Consider the following 22,797-nt stretch of genomic DNA (forward strand, 5'->3'; position numbering starts at 1 on the left):
AATGTGGCCCAGGAGGGCCTGAGACTAACACATCCACCTTGGCAAAAAGACATAAAATATCTTACGGTTGGAAAAATCAACATTTTGTGTATTTACTTAGTTTACGAAATGCACTCAAAATGGTATTATTCACTGAATTTGTGATTTCCTTTTGAATTTCTGAGTTATTCTTATTTATTTTTCCCATTTTGTTTTTGCACCAAGGAGACTGCAGTCAAATAAAATTAAACAGATACTACAAGTGCTCTTCGCAGCAGCCGTACTGCAGCAGCACATCGATGCACTCCTGGCTGGAGGCCTGCCGGGCGTAGGCCAGCGCTGTGTTCCCGTGGGCATCTCAGGCCATGACGTCCACCCCGTACCAGATCAGGAGCTGCACCAGGACCACATTCCCTTGCGGCAGGCCAGATGCAGCGCTGTGCAGCCGTCTCCCTCCCCACAGGTCTCGTTCACCTCCTCCCGGGAGCCATGTGCCAGCAGCAGGATGACTGTCCGCAGGTCCTCGTTAGTGGTGACCCACAGCAGGTGCTGGCTCAGGGACAGCTCCGTGCAGGGTAGTGGGGACAGGAAGAGCTTCTGCTCATATTTGGCACAGATCTACCATTCCTTCTCTTCCTTTGTGGTCTACTGAGGGTTTTGTCTGCCCCTGGCTGCTCCCTTCCCAGATGCTGTTGGCTAGGTCATTGCCAATAGATAACATAACCTTCATGAGCTCAACTGGCCAGTCATCCAGGTCCAGAGATCGCACTCGGGAAAGGTGGGTGCCAAGATTCTGGTGGATCCCTGAGCATTCAATACACATGAGGACTCCCAAGTTCAAACTGGCCCAGTTAGGATTCTGGGTCTCACAGTCCACACAATGGGAGTTCCCACGCATGTTTCGGATCGACTGCAGGGCCATGGCCTCGCTCTGGCTCGTCAGCTGGGACTTGCCCTTGCTGCTCTCACATGACTGCAGGCTGGCCAGGATCTGGCTCTCAATGGCTTGGACCCAGGCATCCCGCTCCTCATACATCGTGGCTTCAAAGTGCCATGTTTGACCAGTGAGGGACACAATGATAAAGTTTTCTTCTTGTTCTTCAGCAGTGCCAGACAGGCCATCATCTTTCAAGTTGTTGGTGCTTTTCTTCCTTTGGTGTTTCTTTTTGTTGGCATGAGGAGAGGGGGGTGGGTTGAGCTTGGAGCTGGTGGTGCTGGAGATACTGGGGCTGGAGCATATGGAGTCACCCAGCCTGGTGTCTGAATTGGCTGAGATATGTAGACTGTTCATGTCCTTGGATAGGCCATTGGCTTTAGAGCTGGAGATGGGTGTGCAGGCCGATGTGGCTAGGGGTGGCCTCTTTCCTGGGACTTTGATGGTAGATGTCCGAAGGTCAATCTCTTTTTTATGAATATTCTTCATATAATCACCTAAGCTTGAATAATAGGTGAGCATGCCATTGGAACACAAGGTGACATTATTTCTTTTTCCATGTCTTCAGCCATTTCCCACTTAGCTTTAAGAACATGCCCTGTTTAATGGGGATGGCTCTGCCACTCCCGATAGTGTCAGCATGATTCTCCGGGGCTTTCTTCTCTTTGTCTGGGTCACTCCCTTTCTCAGATGTAAACAGGTTGGACCAGCGCTTGGACTGCTTGTGAACGGGCGTGGGTGTGTTGGCAGTGGGAGGAACACTGATCTGAAGGTCCTCCTGGCTGGTGCTGGGAGTCGATGGAATGGAGGAGGAATGGTTACTGAAACTCCCACCTCCATTTCTTGTCTGGGTAAGTGCACAGTGGAAACCTGTGTGGAACAGGAGGAGGAATGGCTTCGAAAATTGGGTAGTGACTTGCAGGGTCCTATAGACAATCACAATTACCTTTTAAAAAGATACATTTTCTGGGCCAGGCATGGTGGCTCACACCTGTAATCCCAGCACTTTGGGAGGCCAAGACGGGTGGATTACAAGGTCAGGAGTTCAAGACCATCCTGGCCAACATGGTGAAACCCTGTCTTTACTAAAAAAAAAAAAAAAGAAAGAAAAAAAATTAGCTGAGCATGGTAGTGCATGCCTGTAATCCCAGCTACTCGAGAGGCTGAGGCAGGAGAATTGCTTGAACAGGCACCTGGGAGGCAGAGCCTGCAGTGAGCTGAGTTCACGTGATTGCACTCTAGCCTGGGCTACAGAGAGAGACTCTGTCTCCAAAAAAAAACAAAAAAAAAACAAACAAACACATTTTCTATCATTTGGATAGTATATTTACACTTATTAGCTCACTAACCAAAGACAGCTGCAGACCAGTTCTCATTCCAGCACATTCTTTGTACAACACTTAAGATGACTAAATGCAACATGAAATGGGGAAGATTTTAAAAAAAGATGTCTTTGACTTTAGCATGAAACAGATACAAGTGTATGATGAAAATACAACCTCAATAAAAGTGACACCGTAAATGAGTATAACTGTTCATCAAATATACTCAAAGATCTATCTGCATCTCTATAAAATAAGGATGTGCATTACTTCAAAAACTGTTAATATCTTAGTATAATATCTGTTTAGTAAAATACTGCCGCCTGTGTGCTTTGGTGTTTACCAAAGCACTTTTTACGAATTCTTCTCCTGGATCCTGACTTGCAGAGGGTTTCCTGACTTCTTTCTCAGCACGTCATAGCCTGTACTGTGAAGTCTTTTATATGATAACCAGTCAGAAATGCCCATAAGTATTGACTCTCCCTAACAGCAATGGAAATAAACCAAATATATTTTCACTCTTCTAACCACACATTGAAACACAAGAATGTTTTACAAAGCAGTAGTGGTGAACTTTAATAAATGTAAATGTGGCTGGGCGCGGTGCTCATGCCTGTAATCCCAGCACTTTGGGAGGCCAAGGCGGGTGGATCACGAGGTCACGAGATCGAGACCAGCCTGACCAACATGGTGAAATCTCGTCTCTACTAAAAATACAAAAATTAGCTGGGCATGGTGGCACGTGCCTGTAATCCCAGCTACTCAGGAGGCTGAGGCAGGAGAATTGCTTGAACCCAGGAAGCGGAGGTTGCAGTGAGCCGAGATTGCACCATTGCACTCCAGCCTGGTGACAGAGTGAGACTCTGTCTCAAAAAAAAAAAAAAAAGTAAACGTGATTCAGATTTCCTAGCTTCTTTTCTTTTTAGTTCTCTGTAGTATATTCTCATGATGTATTTATGTATTTTCTGTTGTTTGAATTAAAAACTCATCTGCCTTTTTAAGAGGCCAGTCTTTGATGAACTTTAAACTTTGTAAAACTAATGCACTGTGCCTGTGTATAAACCAGTGGTTCTCCAAATGTACTCTGTGGACCTCTCAGGATCCCCAAGACCATTTCCACAAGGCCTAAGAGGTCAACACTGTTCTTTTTTTTTTTCTTTTTTTTTTTTTTTTGAGACCGAGTTTCACTCTTGTTGCCCAGGCTAGAGTGCAATGGTGCGATCTCACCTCATGGCAACCTCCGGCCTCCTGGGTTCAAGTGATTCTCCTACCTCAGCCTCCCAAGTAGCTGGGATTACAGGCGCCCACCACCACGCCTGGCTAATTTTTGCATTTTTAGTAGAGATGTGGTTTTACCATGTTGGCCAGGCTGGTCTTGATCTCCTGACCTCAGATGATCTGCTTGCCTTGGCCTCCCAAAGTGCTGGGATTACAGGCCTGAGCCACTGTGCCTCACTGACACTGTTCTGAATCATACTAATTAAACCTGAGAAAGCTGATTAAAACATTTAAAAATTTGTAAAAGTAATACAAAGTCATTGCCTGCTTTTTCATTGACAGTTGCCATGATTGTATAAAAGCAAAAGTGGGTAAAACTGCTGGTTTCTCAGCATAAATCAAGGGAGTGGTACCAATTACACTAGTAGTCATTCTATTCTTTACTGTCCCCTACAGTTAATAAAGATAGCCTGAATTTCTTAAGAATGTCTTTGATGAAGCAGTAAAAATTAATGTTGTTATTAAATCTTGACATGTCTCTTTAATATTCTGAAGAAGTGGAAAGTTAACAAGAAGTGCTTCTGCTGACTGCAGGATGGTTGTTCTTTTTTTTCTAAAAAAAGAATTTGTGATTTAATTGTGAACTGAACAATCACTTTTTTTCACAGAGCATCGTTTTTATTTAAAAGTACAACTGGGCCAGCTCAGTGGTTCATGCTGGTAAAATCCCAGCACTTTGGGAGGCCAAAGCAGGCAGATGGCTTGAGCTCCTTCAGGAGTTCGAGACCAGCCTAGGCAACATAAAGAAACCCTGTCTCTACCAAAAATACAAAAAAATTAGCCTGGCATGGTGCCACACATCTGTGGTCCCAGCTACACAGGAGCCTAAGGTGAGAGGATTGCTTGAGCTGAGATCATGCCAATGCACTCCAGCCAAGTGACAGAGTAAGACTCTGTCTAAAAAAAGTACAACTATCATTCTCAAAAATAAATGAAGTGAGAGGTTGTCACTTCAAGGAAAATAAGTATTTGTTCCCAGTGATAAAATTTAAGCTTTCCTGAGGACTTTGAAAAACTTGTTCCTTCTACTGTAGGCTTGAAAGCTTTTCAATACTTAAAGGTGTTTTAAAGTAAGATTGGTGGTTAAACTAAAAGTGATTTTTGACACAATAAAATATAAACCAATATATTCCAAGTAACTAATGCACAATATTATAAATGCAGGTTTGGGGGGAAAGATCCATTTACTGTGCAAGAAAGATCAATGAGTACTGATGGAATAAATTTATTAATATGTAAAATGCCACTGTAACTAATTTAAGAAACTAGCACCTGTGAAGTTTTGATTTAGTATTAACGAATACCTACAACTGTCTGAAAACTTTAAAAATACACCTTTTACCAACTACACATTTGCATGAGGTTAGGTCATCTTATTGCTTCTTTTTTTCTTTTTTTGAGATGGAGTCTCCCTCTGTCACCCAGGCTGGGGCACAATGGCAAGATCTCGGCTCACTGCAACCTCCGCCTCTCAGGTTCAAGCAGTTCTATGGCCTCAGCCTCCCAAGTAGCTGGGACTACAGGCATGCACCACCACACCCAGCTATTTTTTGTATTTTTAGGAGACTCAGGTTTCACCATGTTGGTCCGGCTGGTCTCAAATTCCTGACCTCAAGTGATCTGCCCACCTCGGCCTCCCAAAGTGCTGGGATTACAGCTGTGAACCACCGCGCCCAGCCATCTTATTGCTTTTGTTTTTTTTTTTTTGAGATAGAGTCTTGCTCTGTCACCCAGGCTGGAGTGCAGTGGTGCGATCTCAGCTCGCTGCAACCTCTGCCTCTCAGGTTCAAGTGGTTCTCCTGCCTCAGACTCCTGAGTAAATGGGACTACAGGCGTGTGCCACCACGCCTGGTTAAGTTTTTGTATTTTTAATAGAGATGGGGTTTCATCGTGTTAGCTGGAATGGTCTTGATCTCCTGACCTTGTGATCTGCCCGCCTTGGCCTCCCAAAGTGCTGGGATTACAGGTGTGAGCCACTGCCCCGGCCTCTTATTGCTTCTTTAAAGCAAATTGCAAAGAAAGATCTAGAGAGTCTAGTTGTCTCCTATTAAGCTCAGCATGAGAGACTTTAAATAATATAAATACATGACACACTTTTTACTCAACTTTTTGTTGTAGAAAAGTTATTTTTTCAGTGAAAAATTTATGTTAACAATATTGATCTCAAGGAATATTTTGTGTTGTTACAACCTGGGTCATGGGTTACTACCAACATCTAGTTGGTAGCGGCCGTGAATGCTGCTAAACTCTCTGCAATGCACAGGACAGTCCTCATAACAAAGCATGATCTAGCCCATAATATCAACAGTGGTAAGGCTGTGCAATCTAAACTAAAAATAGATTTTGAAAAAAAATCTCAATTTTATATTTCTACCACAGTAAATATCAATATAATCAATATAAACATATACTCTTTGAGATTCTCAATCATTTAAGAATTAAAAGAGTCTTAAGGAACAAAGAAAACACAAATAATTTGCTTTGATATTTTAGTAGGCACAATACAGCTTATGATGTTTAGAGCTGTGACCTAACACTGAGCTTGATATCTTGCAAAGTAATTAGCTAGAATAACAAGACAGGTTTCTAAAAAGCTCACCTTTGTGTGATATGATGTATCTCCAAGGTCACGCTGTGGAAGGAAAAAAAATTCAGAACAATAGATGTTATCATTTGTTAGGCCTGAAGACATTTTTTAAAAGGGAGGCAGAGGAAACTCTCCTAGCGGCCCTGAAATTCAAATCCTCTAGTTCAGAATAGTACCATAAGGGCACTTTATTGTTTTCATTTCTTGGTTTTCCGCAAAAATATGAGAACCAAAATGTGAGGCAATATGCTTTTAGAAGATGCATTTCTGTTGACGATTATAATATATAAATAATAACAGATTTCCCTGTTATATGCTCTTCTACCCACAAAAGCTTTCATCCCATGCGATTTATTTTATGTATTTATTTATTTTTTGACCCAGAGTCTCGCTTGGCTCACCACAACCTCCACCTCCCAGGTTCAAGCAATTCTCATGCCTCAGCCTCCCAAGTAGCTGGGACTACAAGTTTGTGCTACTATGCCCAGGTAAATTTTTTTTTTTTTTTTTTTGAGATGGAGTTTCGCTCTTGTTGATGAGGCTGGAGTGCAATGGTGCGATCTCGGCTAACCACAACCTCTGCCTCCTGAGTTCAAGCGATTCTCCTGCCTCAGCCTCCAGAGTAGCTGGGATTACAGGCATGTGCCACCACGCCCAGCTAATTTTGTAGAATAAGGCTCAGAACAACTGAGGGAAGGCAAATCTTAATTTTAGTAATAGGTCTATACAATACTAGCACTTTTTAAAAAGCCTGTAACATTAGCATGTAAGATGGATATGTCGATAGTGCTTCAAGTAGTTTTCATCTCTGAAATAATTTTAAAATCACAGAATTTAAAGTTACATGCTGGAAAGGACCAATGACCTTATGTGACATTTAATTCAACACTCATTTTACAGATCAGGGAAACAAACCTTAAAACTGACTTGCCCAAGGTCCCACCAAATAGTTTCTCATCCTAAACTCAAATTAAGCAGGGGCTCTCAAACTTTACTACACATTAAAATCACCTGAGAAGCTTTAATATCTGCCTCATCTTTAACATGAGACATTTTAATTTAATTAGTATTGGGTATGACTTTCGGCATCAATGTTGTTGGTAAAAGTTTCCCAGGTGATTTCAATGTGCAGCAAAGTTTGGAATGATTGAGCTGGGGTGAAAATCAGAATCTTCTGGGATGCTTTTCTTCACAGAAAGATGCCTCACATCCATCCTGATTTTCCTAAAAGGCTTCTCTGTGCCTAGAGATAGAGGTAAAGTAGAGATGGGAAGATACAAGTGTTTGCAGACATGTATTTTGAAAAAAAAAAAAACCTTGCATAAGTGATCTCAGTGAGTTCCACCTATCCCACTGACAACAGTGCACTACTGACTCATGATAAACATTTTTCAAAATCTTTTCTTGAAGCCAATTTGTCCGATTAATTTGCTCAATAAACCTTTATTTCACCAATAGTGAATACACCAAATGATCATTTCTCAAACTTGCTGATGGCAAATTAAAACTTACTTTACTTTCAAAAGTAGACTTCTAAAAAGCAGAATAATGAGGAAAAAAGCATGAAATTTGTTTGAGAAAGATTAATCTTCAAAGCTGCTTTTGAATTATATGCTAACACATCAAAATCTTTTGAACTCAAAAGAAGCCAGGGACTCTAGTCAAAGTAGTTTTTTTGTATGTATGCTCGAAGATTTAAGAGACTTGGCTAACTACAGACATTTAGTGATTACTCAATAGGTCCCAAAGCTCAGGACTTGAGACAGAGTTTGAGTCCAGTTTTTGCTGAAACACAATTTCATCTCAACTATTGTTAAAAGGGAGGGAGGAAAGTGACATTATTATGAGTGTAAACTTGCCATTTTTAATTAAAGTAAAAGTTACTGACAATTGAATTAGCTAAAAAGGCTAGTGCATTTGAAACAAAATTGTTTATAAGCTAGTTATGTTTACAGAATGAAAAGTAAAATTAAAGATAATTAATATTCTAAATTAGCACTTTTCCAAACTGTGTTCTAAAAATCAACACTCATAACCCAAGGAGATGAGAATAATGTACACTAGACAGCCCCTATGGAGCCAGTGGTGGTGTTGGTTGTTGTTCCTTTTAAAATAAACTTCATCTCAGGGTGCTCTCAAAGTGCATCTTTGTGGCCCATGAGGCACTCATGCACAATGGGAGAAGTTCAAATGCAGATACGCTGTGGTGCCAGAAGAGAAAAAGCTGTTCCTTCTTCCAAGGCTAATGTCCAAAGTAGTGCACACTGATTTAGGCCTATAAAGTTTTCACAAAAAACATTCAATAAAGGGAACCTATCCTTCTCACTGTGTTCAACATTGTCTTAAGGCATAAAGGCATCAAAAAGATACACTGTTTCTGGGATTGCTTCTTTACTAACTGATTTTTCCTTCCACTACGATGTCGAAGATTAAAAGAGAAACTGATACTTAATATGTAGAATCTGGATATCGATACATAGTTGACTCCAATTTCTTAAACTGATTGCTGAAGAGGACAAACAAATGGCTGAAATAATTTTAGAATAAAGAAATCTGTCCCTGGGCAGTATAGTTGTACTCACGATATTGTTGTCATTGTAAGATAAGGCTGGCTGGCTGTGCTGTCATCAAGGAATATTGTCGAATATGAGCTGTACTGTTTTCTGAAACGCTCAGTAGATACCTGAAGGAGAAGGGAAGTACAAGTTAAACTTATCAAAGTGTAAGTTTTTCTTGGTAAAAATGGCAAATGACAAAGTACTAAGATATTTCTTACACTCCATGAACTGCTTAAGTGTGGTATCATGTGCATTCTATAGAAAACCCATTGGAGGCTCTTAACTTCCAGAGATGATGTTTAAGATATGGGTTGTAAAATGCTGCTCTTAAAATGGTAAGTGTCATCAAACCTAACAAGGATTTTATGAATTCCCTTTAAAAAGAATGAGAAAAGTTTAAAATAAGATTTAATTGTTTTTTCTACAGCAATATAAAGCAGCCAAGAATTTCTATTTCTATTATTTATTTACTACAGTAAAATGTAATGTATTAAATAATACTGGTACAAGAGCATTTTATTGCAGTGAATACAAGACTAATGCATTTACTAAATTGCTAATCTTAAATGTATTATTTCAGGCGATATGTGACAAAACAAGTGTTTCGGATTCAGAGACTCTGTGTGCCAGGGCTGCTAGGCCACCAACAAGTGAGGAAGCCATAGGTTTCTCTAGTCCTATTTTCTTATGTGGAGGATAAAAAGAGTATCACTTAAATATTCTCTCACACCCTGAAAACAGATGACAACTTAAACAATTTAACTTTCACTTCATGTTTAAATAAGACTGCCAAGACATGACTCAAATGAGACTCTCAGAGAATACTTTCCATTCATTTCAAAACTTGATCAGTTTATTCTATAAATCATCTGACCTGCACCTAGCCATTTTCCTGCTCTACCCCTGCTGTCTGCCTAGAATACTGCTTTTCTCTTTCCTTGCTTCAGCAAAAGCTTGACTCCATCTAGCCTCTTGGATCTCTTGGTCAGCAGCCACACCAAAAAATGTTTTTTTGTACACTAGTCAAATTCACCACTCCTTACAAGATACTAATTCTTGCAGAGTATTCCCCTCATGAGAAAGTATGCCTCTCAATAAGAGGAAGGCAGGGCCCTTACTCTTCCTACCTCCAGCTGCTGAGCATAGTATTTTGAGTAAATCCAAAACTTCGACAAGTGTTTGACAATTTAGTTATCATTTGGAAGATAAGTCTTACTATATTTAATTACAGCAAAAACACTACTAACAGTTTACTGTTTATAGGTATTATTTAAGGAAGTCACAAAATAGAAACAAATAATCTAACATCAGTCAGAATAAATCAGAGTATGAAATTTTACGATCTTTAACAAGAAAGGGAAGGGGTTACTTAGTAGTTTTAAGGTTTAATAACAAAAACTAGAAGATAATCATACCTGGTAATTTAGTAAGTCAAAACCAAAGCCTTACCATCAAAGGTCCAGTACCCATTGGACGCTGATGCCCACACACTGACTTCTTCCGCTGTACCTGCTGCCTCTCATTTTAACCCATTAAAAATAATAAGTTGTTTTCTTGTAGAGGTCTTTTACCTCCTTGGTTAGGTCTATTCCTAAGTATTTTGTTTTATTTTATTTTATTTTTGCAGTTATCATAAAATGGGTTGAGTTCTTGGTTTGATTCTAAGCTTGGTTGCTGTTGGGGTATAACAGAGCTACTGATTTGTGTGCACTAATTTTGTCTCCTGAAACTGCTGAATTTATTTACCAGTTCTAGGAGCTTTTTGGAGGAGTCTTTACGGTTTCCTAGGTATACGATCATATCATCAACAAACAGCAATAGTTTTACTTCCTGTTTACCGATCTGGATGCCTTTTATTGCTTTCTCTTGTGTGATTGCTCTGGCTAGGCCTTCCAGAACTATGTTGAATAGAAGTGGTGAGAGTGGGCATCCTTGTCTTGTTCCAGTTCTCGGGGGAATGCTTTCAGCTTTTCCCCATTCAGTATTATGTTGGCTGTGGGTTTGTCATAGATGGCTTTTATTACATTGAGGTATAACCCTTTATGCCAATTTTGCTGAGGGTTTTAATCATAATGGGATGCTGCATTTTGTCAAATGCTTTTTCTGCATCTATTAAGATGATCATGTGATTTTTTTGCTTTTAATTCTGTTTATGTGGTGTATCACATTTATTGACTTGTGTACATTAATCCATCCCTGCATCCCTGGTATGAAACCCATTTGATCATGGTGGATTATCTTTTTTTCCTGCACAGGAAAAGGAACAATCAGCAGAGAAAACAGACAACCACAGAGTGAGAGGAAATCCTCACAGTCTATACATCTGACAAAGGGCTATTACCCAGAATCTATGAGGAACTTGAACAAATTACAATTACAAAAATACGGAACCAGCCCAAATGCCCATCAATCAATGAGTGGATAAAGAAACTGTGATATACATACACATATATACATGAGGAATACCACTCAGCCATAATAAGGAATAAATTAATGGCATTCCCAGCAAGCTGGATGGAATTAAAGACTATTATTCTAAGTGAAGTAACTCAGACATAGAGAACTAAACATCGTATGTTCTCATTCATACGTGGGAGCTAAGCTATGAGGATGCAAAGCCATAAGAATGATACAATGGACTTGGGGACTCGGGGGAGAGGCTGGGAGTAGGGTGAGGGATAAAAGACTACAAATTGGGTTCAGTGGATACTGCTCAGGTGAGGCGTGCACCAAAATCTCACAAATCATCACTGAAGAACTTAGTCATGTAACCAAATACCACCTGTTCCCCCAAAAACCTATGGAAATAATAAATAATTAACTAACTAACTAAATAAATAATATACAGCATTTTTCTCAGCAAACATAAATAAAATAAAACAAAGACTAAAGTTTACATTGTTCGCTCTCCTTTTGGGCAGGACAAATTTTAGATATGTTCTTAAAGAATTAATAACTTTTTTCCTTTTTCTGAGACAGGGTCTCCCTTTGTTGCCCAGGCTGGAGTGCAGTGGTGCAATTATTGTTAACTGCAGCCTCAAACTCCTGAGCTCAAGCAATTCTCTGCCTCAGCCTCCTGAGTAGGTAAAATGAAAGGCACATGCCACCAGGCCTGGCTAATTTGTTCTTTAACCTTTTTGTAGACATGAGGTCTTGCTATGTTTACCAGCTTAAAAATGAACAAATCTTAATTAACTTAAATATTTCTAACACTTTGGGCATTTATGAAAACAGCTCCATCTATGTTGTGAAGTAATGGGAAGTATATGGCAGTGGATAAAGTTTGGATAAAAATATCAAACAAGGCCTTAGGAGAAAAGTGTAATATGCTTATTATAGCTACATTAATTTAAAAAATTCTCTGGATTAATATCATTAATTATACTGAAATTAGACTTTGATTTAAACATAGGTCTTAAATTTGGATTAAATATAATAGATTGACCACAAATTTATTTCCTCTCCCTCCCGAAGTCTCATTAGTCATAAAATAAAGATTACACACATGACCAGGAGAGAAGATTGACAGAGATAATTTTTAAGAAATACTAAGACATAAAAAGTAGATAAAGGAGTGGTAAATAACACGGAAGCACAACTTTAGTGCCTACAGAAAGTGACTAACAGAAGCAAGCCAGTTTGTCTTGCAGAGCTAAAGGCAAGTTGTGACTTACAGGCAAATGGCACTTTGGAAAGTAGGGTAAAATGTAAAACAAAAGCCAGCAAGGTCAGCTGAAAATCTCTAACCAGAGCCCCCAGTCCACCTGCCCTTCCATTTCACAAGAAACTTAGACGTGTGTTCTCTGGATATATCAAACCTGAGAATTTCTGGCTCAGAGATACCATGGCTTTACCTGAGATATACCATGGTTTACCTGAGATATAAAGAAAACTGTACACCAGAAATGGAACTCCAACTTTCTTCGCTAACTCTGCTTTTGGAAAGCAAGTGGCCACGCTTTTACTTCCCAGGCAGAAAATTGGGAGATCCTGGTCAGAAGAAACTGAAATGTCTCGAACAAAGATCCCAGATAATACACTGTGGTCCCCCAAATGAAAAGCTAGTTTGGCTTGCAAAACCTCACACTGAGTGCTATCAGTTAACAGAAGTCCTGCTTCCAAATAAAGCAAGCCAGGGACCACCACACGTTGGAGGGAAGCCTCCAACAAAAAAGATCGAAAAAACAGAAAAAAGGAATTCATGGGACCAGTCAAAATCAGGAACAAAACTTAAAAAAAAAATCTTAAAATACTCTCAAAAAACATACAATTCAATAGAAATAGTAGAGGATAAAATCACAGACTATCCCAGATGTAGAATAAAAAGACAAACAAAAAAATAGAAGAGGAAAAATTAAAAACCAATGCAGGTATACTGGTCCAAGCAGCCTAGCATCTGAATAACAACACTATCAGTAAAAAAGTAACAGAGAAAATAAAAAAATTATCAAGAAGAGTTAGTCTACAGGTTTAGTAGCCTCAATAAAATGAAAAGATCCCCAGTAAGCTGTTATAACATTTCAGAACCTCAGCGAGAGAGATCCTAAAAAGCTTCCACAAATACCTAAAATCTGGTTGTAAATAATGTATCACACACTGGCAATAGATTCAAGAACAACACTGTAATGAGAGCACAATTGCAAAATGTCTTCAGAACCATACAATTTAGATTCAAGCTAGAGGTGTACTCTCTATCAAAGAGGAGGGATTTGAAGACTGGCCAGCTGGCCCAGCGCGGTGGCTCATGCCTGTAATCCCAGCACCTTGGGAGGCCAAGGCGGGCGGATCACAAGGTGAGGAGATTGAGACCATCCTGGCTAACATGGTGAAACCTCATCTCTACTAAAAATACAAAAAATTAGCCAGGCGTGGTGGCGGGCGCCTGTAGTCCCAGCTACTCGGGAGGCTGAGGAAGGAGAATGGTGTGAACCCAGGAGGCGGAGCTTGCAGTGAGCTGAGATTGCGCCACTGCTCTCCAGCCTGGGCGACAGAGCAAGACTCTGTCTCAAAAAAAAAAAAAAAAAAAAAAGACTGGCCAGCTCTCTAAACATCTCCACCCAGGAAAATGTTCAAGTACAACTAGAGAGGGTAACAGAACAGAAGGAAACACAGAATCTAGGACTCAGGCAATCCCATACAAGACAGCAGTTATGTGAGATTCCAAAAGACTTTAAGGAGTTAGCACAGAAAAGCAGACATCGAGCATATCTAGGGAAAGACACGCTATTGAACTAGGATAACTAAAGGTCAAAGAAAGTTGTTCCCCCACAAAAAATAAAAAGGAACAGATGTGTTTTCGCAGATGGAAAATATCTTTGAAAGGCATGTGATAAATGCTACAATACTTGGGGGAAAAACAGCTGTTAGAAAATAGGCAAATGAATATAGTCAGAAAATTAGCCTCATGCTAAAAAATAATGGATGTGAAAGCAAACAGACCCCCCAGAGGCTACTTACGATATTTGGATGGATAAACTAACATAGGCTAGGAAAAAAGAGAAGATCCAGGAGAATTGCAGAAGTGCTCAGATTTCAGAACTGTTTCAGAGACAGGACCAAGGATATGTAATGCAGAGGCACAGTGAAAACACCATATGACTTAGCAGTGAATAATATTTGCAGAGTCATAATCATGTAAATATTACTGATTTAATGAAAAAGTGTGCTACAATTGGAAGAAACAGAGGGAGAAACATAAGATCATGGTGTAGCGAGGAAGGTATGCTTTTACCTGCTGTGATAGAAAGTCAATAGATAGTGCTGGCAATTAACTTATTCTATTTTTGTTGTTTCATTAAAAATAAGATTAAATATTTAAGGCAGTTTTTTTTTTTTTTTTTGATACAGTTTCGCTCTGTCGCCCAGGCTGGAGTGCAATGGCGCGATCCCAGCTCACTGCAACCTTTGCCTCCCAGGTTCAAGTGATTTCCTGCCTCAGCCTCCTGAGTAGCTGAGATTACAGGCATGCGCCACCACGCCCAGCTAATTTTGTATTTTTAGTAGAGACAGAATTCCACCATGTTGGTCAGGGTTGTCCCGAACTCCTGACCTCAGATGATCCACCCACCTTGGCCTCCTAAAGTCCTAGGATTACAGGCATGAGCCACCACACCCCGCCTTAAGGCAGATCTTTTTACCAAAACCAAACTATTGAAATTTAACTTAAATGTCAGAAATCCTTAAAAGGTGGACACACTAAGCTAAAGACTTTTGTGGATAAATTTAATGCTTAGGAAAACAGAAGAGATTTAGAAAATCCACAAAAAGAGGTCCATGCTATCACCACTGGGTCCACATTGTAATTTAAAGAAATCAAGAGAGACATCCTTTTATGTCAAACTATCAATTTCTTAATTATTTGACTGTTTACTTATATGGTTTGTACAGTTGCTTCTTCTTATTTCTACAACTAAGAATAAAAGAAAACCTGGTCACTTCTGATACAAATACCATAAAATAAAAGTAGTTGTTAACATCTTACTGATTACTCCTATGTAAAATGAGACAAAATTCCATTTAAAAAATTATTTTCAATAATTTGTAACTTAAATTATCTGGCATGATTAATTTCATAAAGTAAAATCTAAAAACTTAGTTTTTCATCTAGTTTACTTTTGGTTTCTATTACATAAAAATGAAAGAATCCTCATGTACAAAAGAAAAGGGCAAAAAAATTAGGCCAGATGAAAAATTTAGCTAATAAAAAAGTTTAACTGTTGCATATATAAGCCATGATCCATTAGTATTCTCTCATTCTGCATTTACACATAACCTACTTTAATTATCAAACTCTAAGAGCTAACAGCTCTAAGAAGTACTTCCTGACCAGGCACCTATCGCTAGATGCAACAGAATCCCTGTAAGCATCTTGAACCACACTTAGTGGTTATCTACTAATATGTCACTAAAAACAAAACAAAACAAAACAAAACAAAAGGGTCTTTACACAACTGGAAAGTAACCTATCTTAATTTTTTTTTTTTTTTTTGAGATGGAATTTCACTCTGTCACTTAGGCTGGAATGCAGTGGCAGGATCTCAGCTCACTGCAACCTCTGCCTCCTGGGTTCAAGTGATTCTCCAGCCTTAGCCTCCCAGCTAGCTGGGACTACAGGCATGTGCCACCACGCCTAGCTAATTTTTTTTTTGTATTTTTAGTAGAGATGGGGTTACATTGCGTTAGTCTGGATGGTCTTGATCTCCTAATCTCGTGATCCACCCACCTCAGCCTCCCAAATAGCTGGGATTACAGGCTTAAGCCACAGAGCCTTCCCTAAATTTTAATTTTAAAATGAGTATACAAACCTAATTGGATAAGGTGTCTGCAGCACAAAAAATCTTTTTTTTTTTTTTTTTTCTAAAAAAAGGCCAGAATAATAAAAGCCCCAAGAAGGACTTGGGCCATGCTTTGTTTCCTACACTGCCTCTGCCTTTGATGCTGGAAGGGCCTTGTAGGCAAAAGTTCCTACCACTGAAGAGTGAGGGACATGGAATAACTTTTCTTTTACTGCTTCCATGCTCTCTAGGTGACAGAAGCCAATGGCTCTGGAAGGAACTGGGAAATACAATTCTGATATGTTTTGATATGTTTCCCCTCCAAATCTCATGTTAACATATGACCCTTAATGTTGGAGATAGGGCCTAGTGGGAGGTGTTTGGGTAATGGCAGTGGATTCCTTATGAATGACTTGGTCCCATCCCCATGGTAATAAGCAAATTCTCATTATGGTAGTTTAAAAGAGTGTGGTACCAGCCAGATGTGGTGGCGCAAGCCTGTAATCCCAGCACTTTGGGAGGCTGAAGCGGGCAGATCACCTGAGGTCAGGAGTTCGAGACCAGCCTGGTCAACATGGTGAAACCCTGTTTCTACCAAAAATACAAAAATTAGCCAGGTGTTGTGGCACCCGACTATAGTCCCAACTACTCAGGAGGCTGAGGCAGGAGAATTGCTTGAATCTAGGAGGCAGAGGTTGTAGTGAGCCGAGATTGTGCCATTGCACTCCAGCCTGGGCAACAGAGCAAGACTCCATTTCAAAAAAAAAAAAAAAAAATTTTGGTACCTTCCCCCTTCCCCTCTCTCCTCCCTCTTTCACCGTGTGGAACCACCTGCTTCCCCTTTGCCTTTCATCATGATTGTAAGCTTGTTGAGGCCCTCACCAGAAGCAGATGTTGAAGCCATGTTTGTACAGCCTGAAAATCTTTAAGCCAATTAAACCTCTTTTTGTTATAAATTACCCAGCCTTAGGTATCTCTTTAGAGTAATGTAAAAAATGAAGACAAATTTTAGCTAGAAATAACTGACTCAGGATGGGCAAAGTCTACTCAAACTATAAAAACAAAGGTTACAAACTCCCATGTTTTACTGTGCTGCATTACTTCGCATATTATTATAGAACCCTCACTTGTATTCTTGCTGTTTAAGTCAACTGGAAAACTTGGCTGTGTATGGCTTTTTAGCAAATAAATGAGGATTTAACATAACATTAAGGAAAATAAGCAGGAGTAGGGCATGTTTAAATTTACATTACATCAAATGAAAAGGTTAATAACTTAAAAGTTTTGAGTAGCATAAACTTGGATGTGGTAAATGAATGTGGTCAGAGGACTGTGTAAGAGGAGGCCCAAATCACAGATTCAATCCCTGATGATAAACAACTATGTTTTTTAATTTGTTTAAATGAAAACCAAGCTGAAGTCTAAGTTCTTTGGAGCAAGGGAAAAGGGATTATAAATAAAGAGAAATCCATGAGTTATAAATAAAGATAAATCCAAGAATTATAAATAAAGATAAATCCATGACTCCTCTATTACATGACAAATTGTGTTTATAAAAAGATGACAAAATGTATAAACAAAAAGTTTACATGTTTTCACTAACATGATAACATCTAAAGGAAAGTATATCACACATTAAAATAAGACAAGTGAACGTGTGAAAAGGTGAAAAATTTAAACCAATATGAGTTTTTCTAAATACTTTCTAAAACCTGATCAAACAAGAGTTTTTATTCTTTCTCTTGGCAGAAAAAACAATGTTGTCTCACCATCTGTTTGAGAGTTCCTCTGGAGCATTGTGCTTGCCTCTGGATTATCAGAAGGGTTAAATTCCAAATCTATATGTATAGAGGGAGAAAAGAAAAAAAGATGTAATCATTTATAAAAATTTATCAACTCGTTTATTTGACTGCTACATTTAGGCTATTTCACTATCTCTACTTTTATTCTTATCCACTGAAATGAATGTATAGACATAAGATAGAGCCAGGCAAGACGGCACATGCTTGTAGTCCCAGCTACTCAGGAGGCTGAGATGGGAAAATCATCCCCATCTTGAACCCAGGTCAGGAATTTGAGGCCAGCATGAGTAACATAGTGACACCCTCCTTTATTAAAAAAAAAATAATAATGAAGAGGTAAATGTTGGCTTTGAGTTGTGTAAAATCAACTTTGCATAAAATAAATCAAGATGGCAGTAAGTTTCAAAAGACAGGTCTATTTTATAGGCAAAATATAAGATGCATTCTAGAGTTTTTAAAAATTCTTAAAAGTAAATTCAGCATATCTGTCATTTCCATGTCATTCTGAGGACATAGAACCTTAGTTCTGTTAGGTAGCTGCCTTCCATGCTCATGTGATATCTCTAAGTCTTCATTTCTTCATTAGCAATACATAGGTAGAACATACACAGGCCTTATTTGTATTGGAAAGGGCCAAGTGAGACATACAGAAACTGTGTTGTAATCCTAAAGAATGACAATAAAGAGCCATTTTTGGGCTCTCATCTAACACTACTCATCTACTAGCTGGTGTGTAACATCACTCAGAGGCCTTCCTTACATCCAATCAATTAATTCACATAATATATTTGTTTATTCTAACGCAATCCTTAAATATCTTGAAAAGTGAGGATAGTACTTCAAAGTTAAAAAGTCACACTCATAATGAGTCTTAATTATCCTACCTCTTAAAAAATTAAGAGCCCAACCAAAGTTTAAATAGAAGAGCTATAAGACATTCCCTCTACAGTAATGAAATCTCTGGCATTTAAATGAAACCAATAAGCCAACTGGATTTAATATCTTTATGACGCAATGTTGTCTATTTTGAAAATTTTAGTTTTTATTCAAGAACCATATTATTACCTACAATTACTTTTACTTAGATTCATCTCTTTGCAAAATTTTAGAGGCAAACCAACTAATTGTTTTCTCTTTTCTACCACCTCCCATGCCCCGCCTCTCCCAGTGTAGAGACTGAAAAACTCCAACTTTCTTTTTGTTTTTTTTTGTGAGACGGGTCTCACTCTGTCACCATGGCTGGAGTGCATTGGCGAGATCTCTGTTCACTGCAACCTCTGCGTCCTGAGTTCAAGCAATTCTCCTGCCTCAGCCTCACAAGTAGCTGGAACTACAGGCATGCGCCACCACGCCCAGCTAATTTTTGTACTTTTTTTAGTAGAGACGGGGTTTCAACGTGTTAGCCAGGCTGGTCTCGAACTCTTGACCTCAGGTGATCTGCCCACCTCGGCTTCCCAAAGTGCTGAGATTACAGGCGTGAACCACCATGCACAGCCAAAACTCTTTCTTATCTTTGAACAAGATGCTATTGTCAGGAGGGGAAAGGACAAAGGGGGAGCCACGGCAACAAACACTCTTACAGGGTCGGTCTGACATTTTAACCTGCACTCTTTATGTTACATATTAAAAGTCTACATTGACGTGTCATGTCTTTTGGAAGTTTTGATCATGAACCAATCCCCACCTCTCTTTTAAAACAAGGAGGTAAATAAAGTCTGTTAAGCCACCAGAATAAATCTGGAGACACATTTTGTGTTCAAGTAAGAATTCTAAAGTAATCAGGGCCTCATGGGTAAACTCCTTTGAGAAACCCCAAACACACACACACAACCATTTTTCTGCAGCCCTGGCTGTGACATTTCACACCTTTCACAATTATTTTAAACACCCTCCTTTTTTTTTCCTTCTGTGTTCAAATCACAGTTAGAAGAAACTAAGCAGCTTCTATCAAGGTGACTTAAAGCAGCCCATTAAGAATACCATATAGCCTCTCCCGCGGCAACCTCCATTCTGATTTTAAATAAGAAATCCCCAAATATTTGAATATGAACTGTCCTGAGATTTAGCTACTTTAACAAAGGAAACAATTAGGCACTTAACTGGTTCCTTCACTTAGGTACCATCTGGATAAGTACAAATAAATACATACAAATAAATAAGTACAAATAAATAAGTACCAAAAAATAAGATGGGTACCGAAAAGTTGGGATATTTGAGTTTTTATTGAGAAAAGGAAGAAAATAGTCCGAAGAAGCCTTAACAAAGTCCTACAGGATAATAAATAGAGCTACAGATAATGTTGTCTCATCATCTGTTTGAGAGTTCTCCTGGAATATTGTGCTTGCCTCTGGATTGGCAGAAAGGTTAAACTCCAAAGCTATATGTATAGAGGGAGAAAAAAATGTAATCATTTATAAAAATTTATCAACTCGTTTATTTGACTGCTGCTTATTCGACAAGAAGAGCCATAAATAAATGGTCCCATGCCAGCCTGGGAGAATGAGATGAGAGAGCAAGAACTGGGCGATTGGGAGGGGAGGCGAAAAGAAACTGACTGGACTCAGTGGGGAAAGACTAAGGGGTAGGAATGCAAGGAGGAGCCAGCTTTTGTTCCTGACCAGCCCCCGGGAAAGCTGGCTACAGGCAGAAAGGAGCTCGAAGTGGGGGATGCCTCAAAGGGAACCTTGGGGACAGCAGCAGGAAAAGGCAAGCGGAGGGCAGATGGCACCCGTCACCTCCTTACCTTCAGGCATCTTCTGGTCACGGATGTGGTGCATGTGAAGGTCCTCACCAACTTCAACAGTCACCTCAGTAGGCTGTACAGCAGCAGCCATGGGCTCGCCTGCCATCCTGTCCCCAGCTCCTGCCTCATAGATTTCAGATTCAGATGGACACACCGACCCCTGTTGCTATTCAAACTCGGGGCTGACCCTGGGGTGCACACAACAGGTCAGTATGTTCCCCATGGGGCGCCTCTACTGTCTGCCACCACCTGTGCCTCTGCTCACAGCTTTGGCCACGCACTACCGCTGCCCTAGGACGAGGCTATGCTGCACTTGCAGAGATGGTCTTGCCCACTGCTCACCTGCCCACCTCACAGCCCGGCCCCAAGCCTTGGCCCCGGCCCTGGCCCCGACCCTGGCTAGGGCTGCGGGCCAAGGCCCGCACCCTGCTGCCTCCCCTGAGTTGACTTGTCTGGGAGGGTGAAGACCAGCCGGCTTATTTAATAGGTTGTGAACCCAACAAGCGCTGAGAGACACAACAACTGCCTGAAGAGAGAACAGATGAAGCTCCTCCTCCTTCTGTAGTCACCTACAGACTGAAGCCCACTGGCCCAGTTGGGAGCCCAGGCTTGTGGCTCACAATGCCCCGCCCCACACTTCACAATGCCCTCCCCGACAGCTCACAGTGCCCCACCCTGGCTGCCACCCCTCCCCCACAGCTCAGAATGCCCCTGCCTGGGCTGCCCCACCCTGTGGCTTATGATGCTGCTGCTCTCCTGGCCCCTGCAGGCCCACTGCAGTGCCAGTGGGACTAAGGTTTTCACTTATCACCAGCTTCCTGAGCTTTTTAGTCCTAAGAAAAGCACAGGGTAGTTCGTTACTTGAAGCCATCTTCCTCTATGAGTTCTATACAAAGCCTCAGTAGAGTGGGTCCCATTAGCAACCAAGTTGAACAACTTTTATTTTCTGACTGAATGTAGATACACCTGAATTGTTGACTGCTTTTGTAACTAAACACTCCTCTCCTGTCTTCCAATGAGTGGTCGTTTTTGTCTGCAACTTGACCACAGCAATCCCTGAGGGCCAAGTTCTACTCCCAATGAAGAGTTATGGCTGTGTGTCTTGAATGACACCTTGGGACCCACCCTGCCTCCACCTCCTTCTCCATAAAATAGAAACCTAACTTGTCCCTCCAAGCTCTGAAATGCTGAAACTTACCAATTCCCTTTTCTCCCCGCTATTTCTTCCTTCCATGGCAGGGACTTTCAGATTTTCTTTCTTTTACTAACATGGCACTAAGCATGATTTTGTCATACAAAATCGAGAGCCATACAATGAGTTCAATAAAGATGAATACTCGACATCTGGCAAGCAGTGTCTGCCTGACAGTGTCCCCACTGTGCTATGCTCATTTAACCCTCAGAAATAATCTCATTTTACAGATTTTACTGAAGGAGTTGAGATGGAGAAGGTAAGTAACCTCCCCAAGGTCACATGGCTGCTAAGGGTGGGGCCACAGTTTGATCCCAGGTAGTCTGAATTCCCCAATTCCTGAAGAATGATTATCAGAAAGCACATTAGTCTGTTTTCACACTGATATAAAGAAATACCTGAGGTTGGGTATTTTATAAAGGAAAGAGGTTTAATTGACTCAGAGTTTCACATGGCTGGGGAGGCCTCAGGAAACTTACAATCATGGCAGAAGGGGAACCAGGTCCGACTTACATGGTGGCCGCACAGAGAGTGTGAGCATGTGAAGGAGCAACTGTCAAACATGTATAAAACCATCAGATGTTAGCTGGGCACAGTGACTCACACGTGTAACCCTAGCACTTTGGGAGGCCAAGGAGGGTGGATCAGCTGAGGTCAGGAGTTCGAGACCAGCCTAGCTAACGTAGTGAAATCCGGTCTCTACTAAAAATACAAAAATTAGCTGGGTGTGGTGGCACATGCCCGTAATCCCAGCTACTCAGGAGGCTGAGGCAGGAGAATCACTGGAACCTAGGAGGCAGAGGCTGCAGTGAGCCAAGATCACACCATGGTACTCCAGTCTGGGTGACAGAGCAAGACTCCATCCCAAAAAACAAAACAAAACAAAACAAAACCCTATAAGATCTCATGAGGACTTACTGAATATCACAAGAACAGCATGAGGAAAACTGCCCCCATGATCAACTCACCTCCCCCCAGGCCCCTCTCTCAACACATGAGGATTATGGGGATTACAATTCATGATGAGATGTGGGTGGGGGGACATGGCAAAACCATATCAGAAAGTAAAGGTAGAAGTCAAGCTTGGACGGGAAGTGACATTGTAGATTGCTATTTTTTTTCTTTTTT

General features: G+C 40.4%; 1 pseudogene; it reads right to left on the bottom strand.

Annotated features, from left to right (window-relative positions):
* Positions 1-235: 235 nt before the first annotated feature.
* LOC100460908 (arf-GAP with GTPase, ANK repeat and PH domain-containing protein 8-like) lies at positions 236-21,862 on the bottom strand (annotated as a pseudogene).
* Positions 21,863-22,797: the final 935 nt, after the last annotated feature.

This window comes from Pongo abelii, chromosome 8, assembly GCF_028885655.2.
Source record: "Pongo abelii isolate AG06213 chromosome 8, NHGRI_mPonAbe1-v2.0_pri, whole genome shotgun sequence".
NCBI classification, from domain to species: domain Eukaryota; kingdom Metazoa; phylum Chordata; class Mammalia; order Primates; family Hominidae; genus Pongo; species Pongo abelii.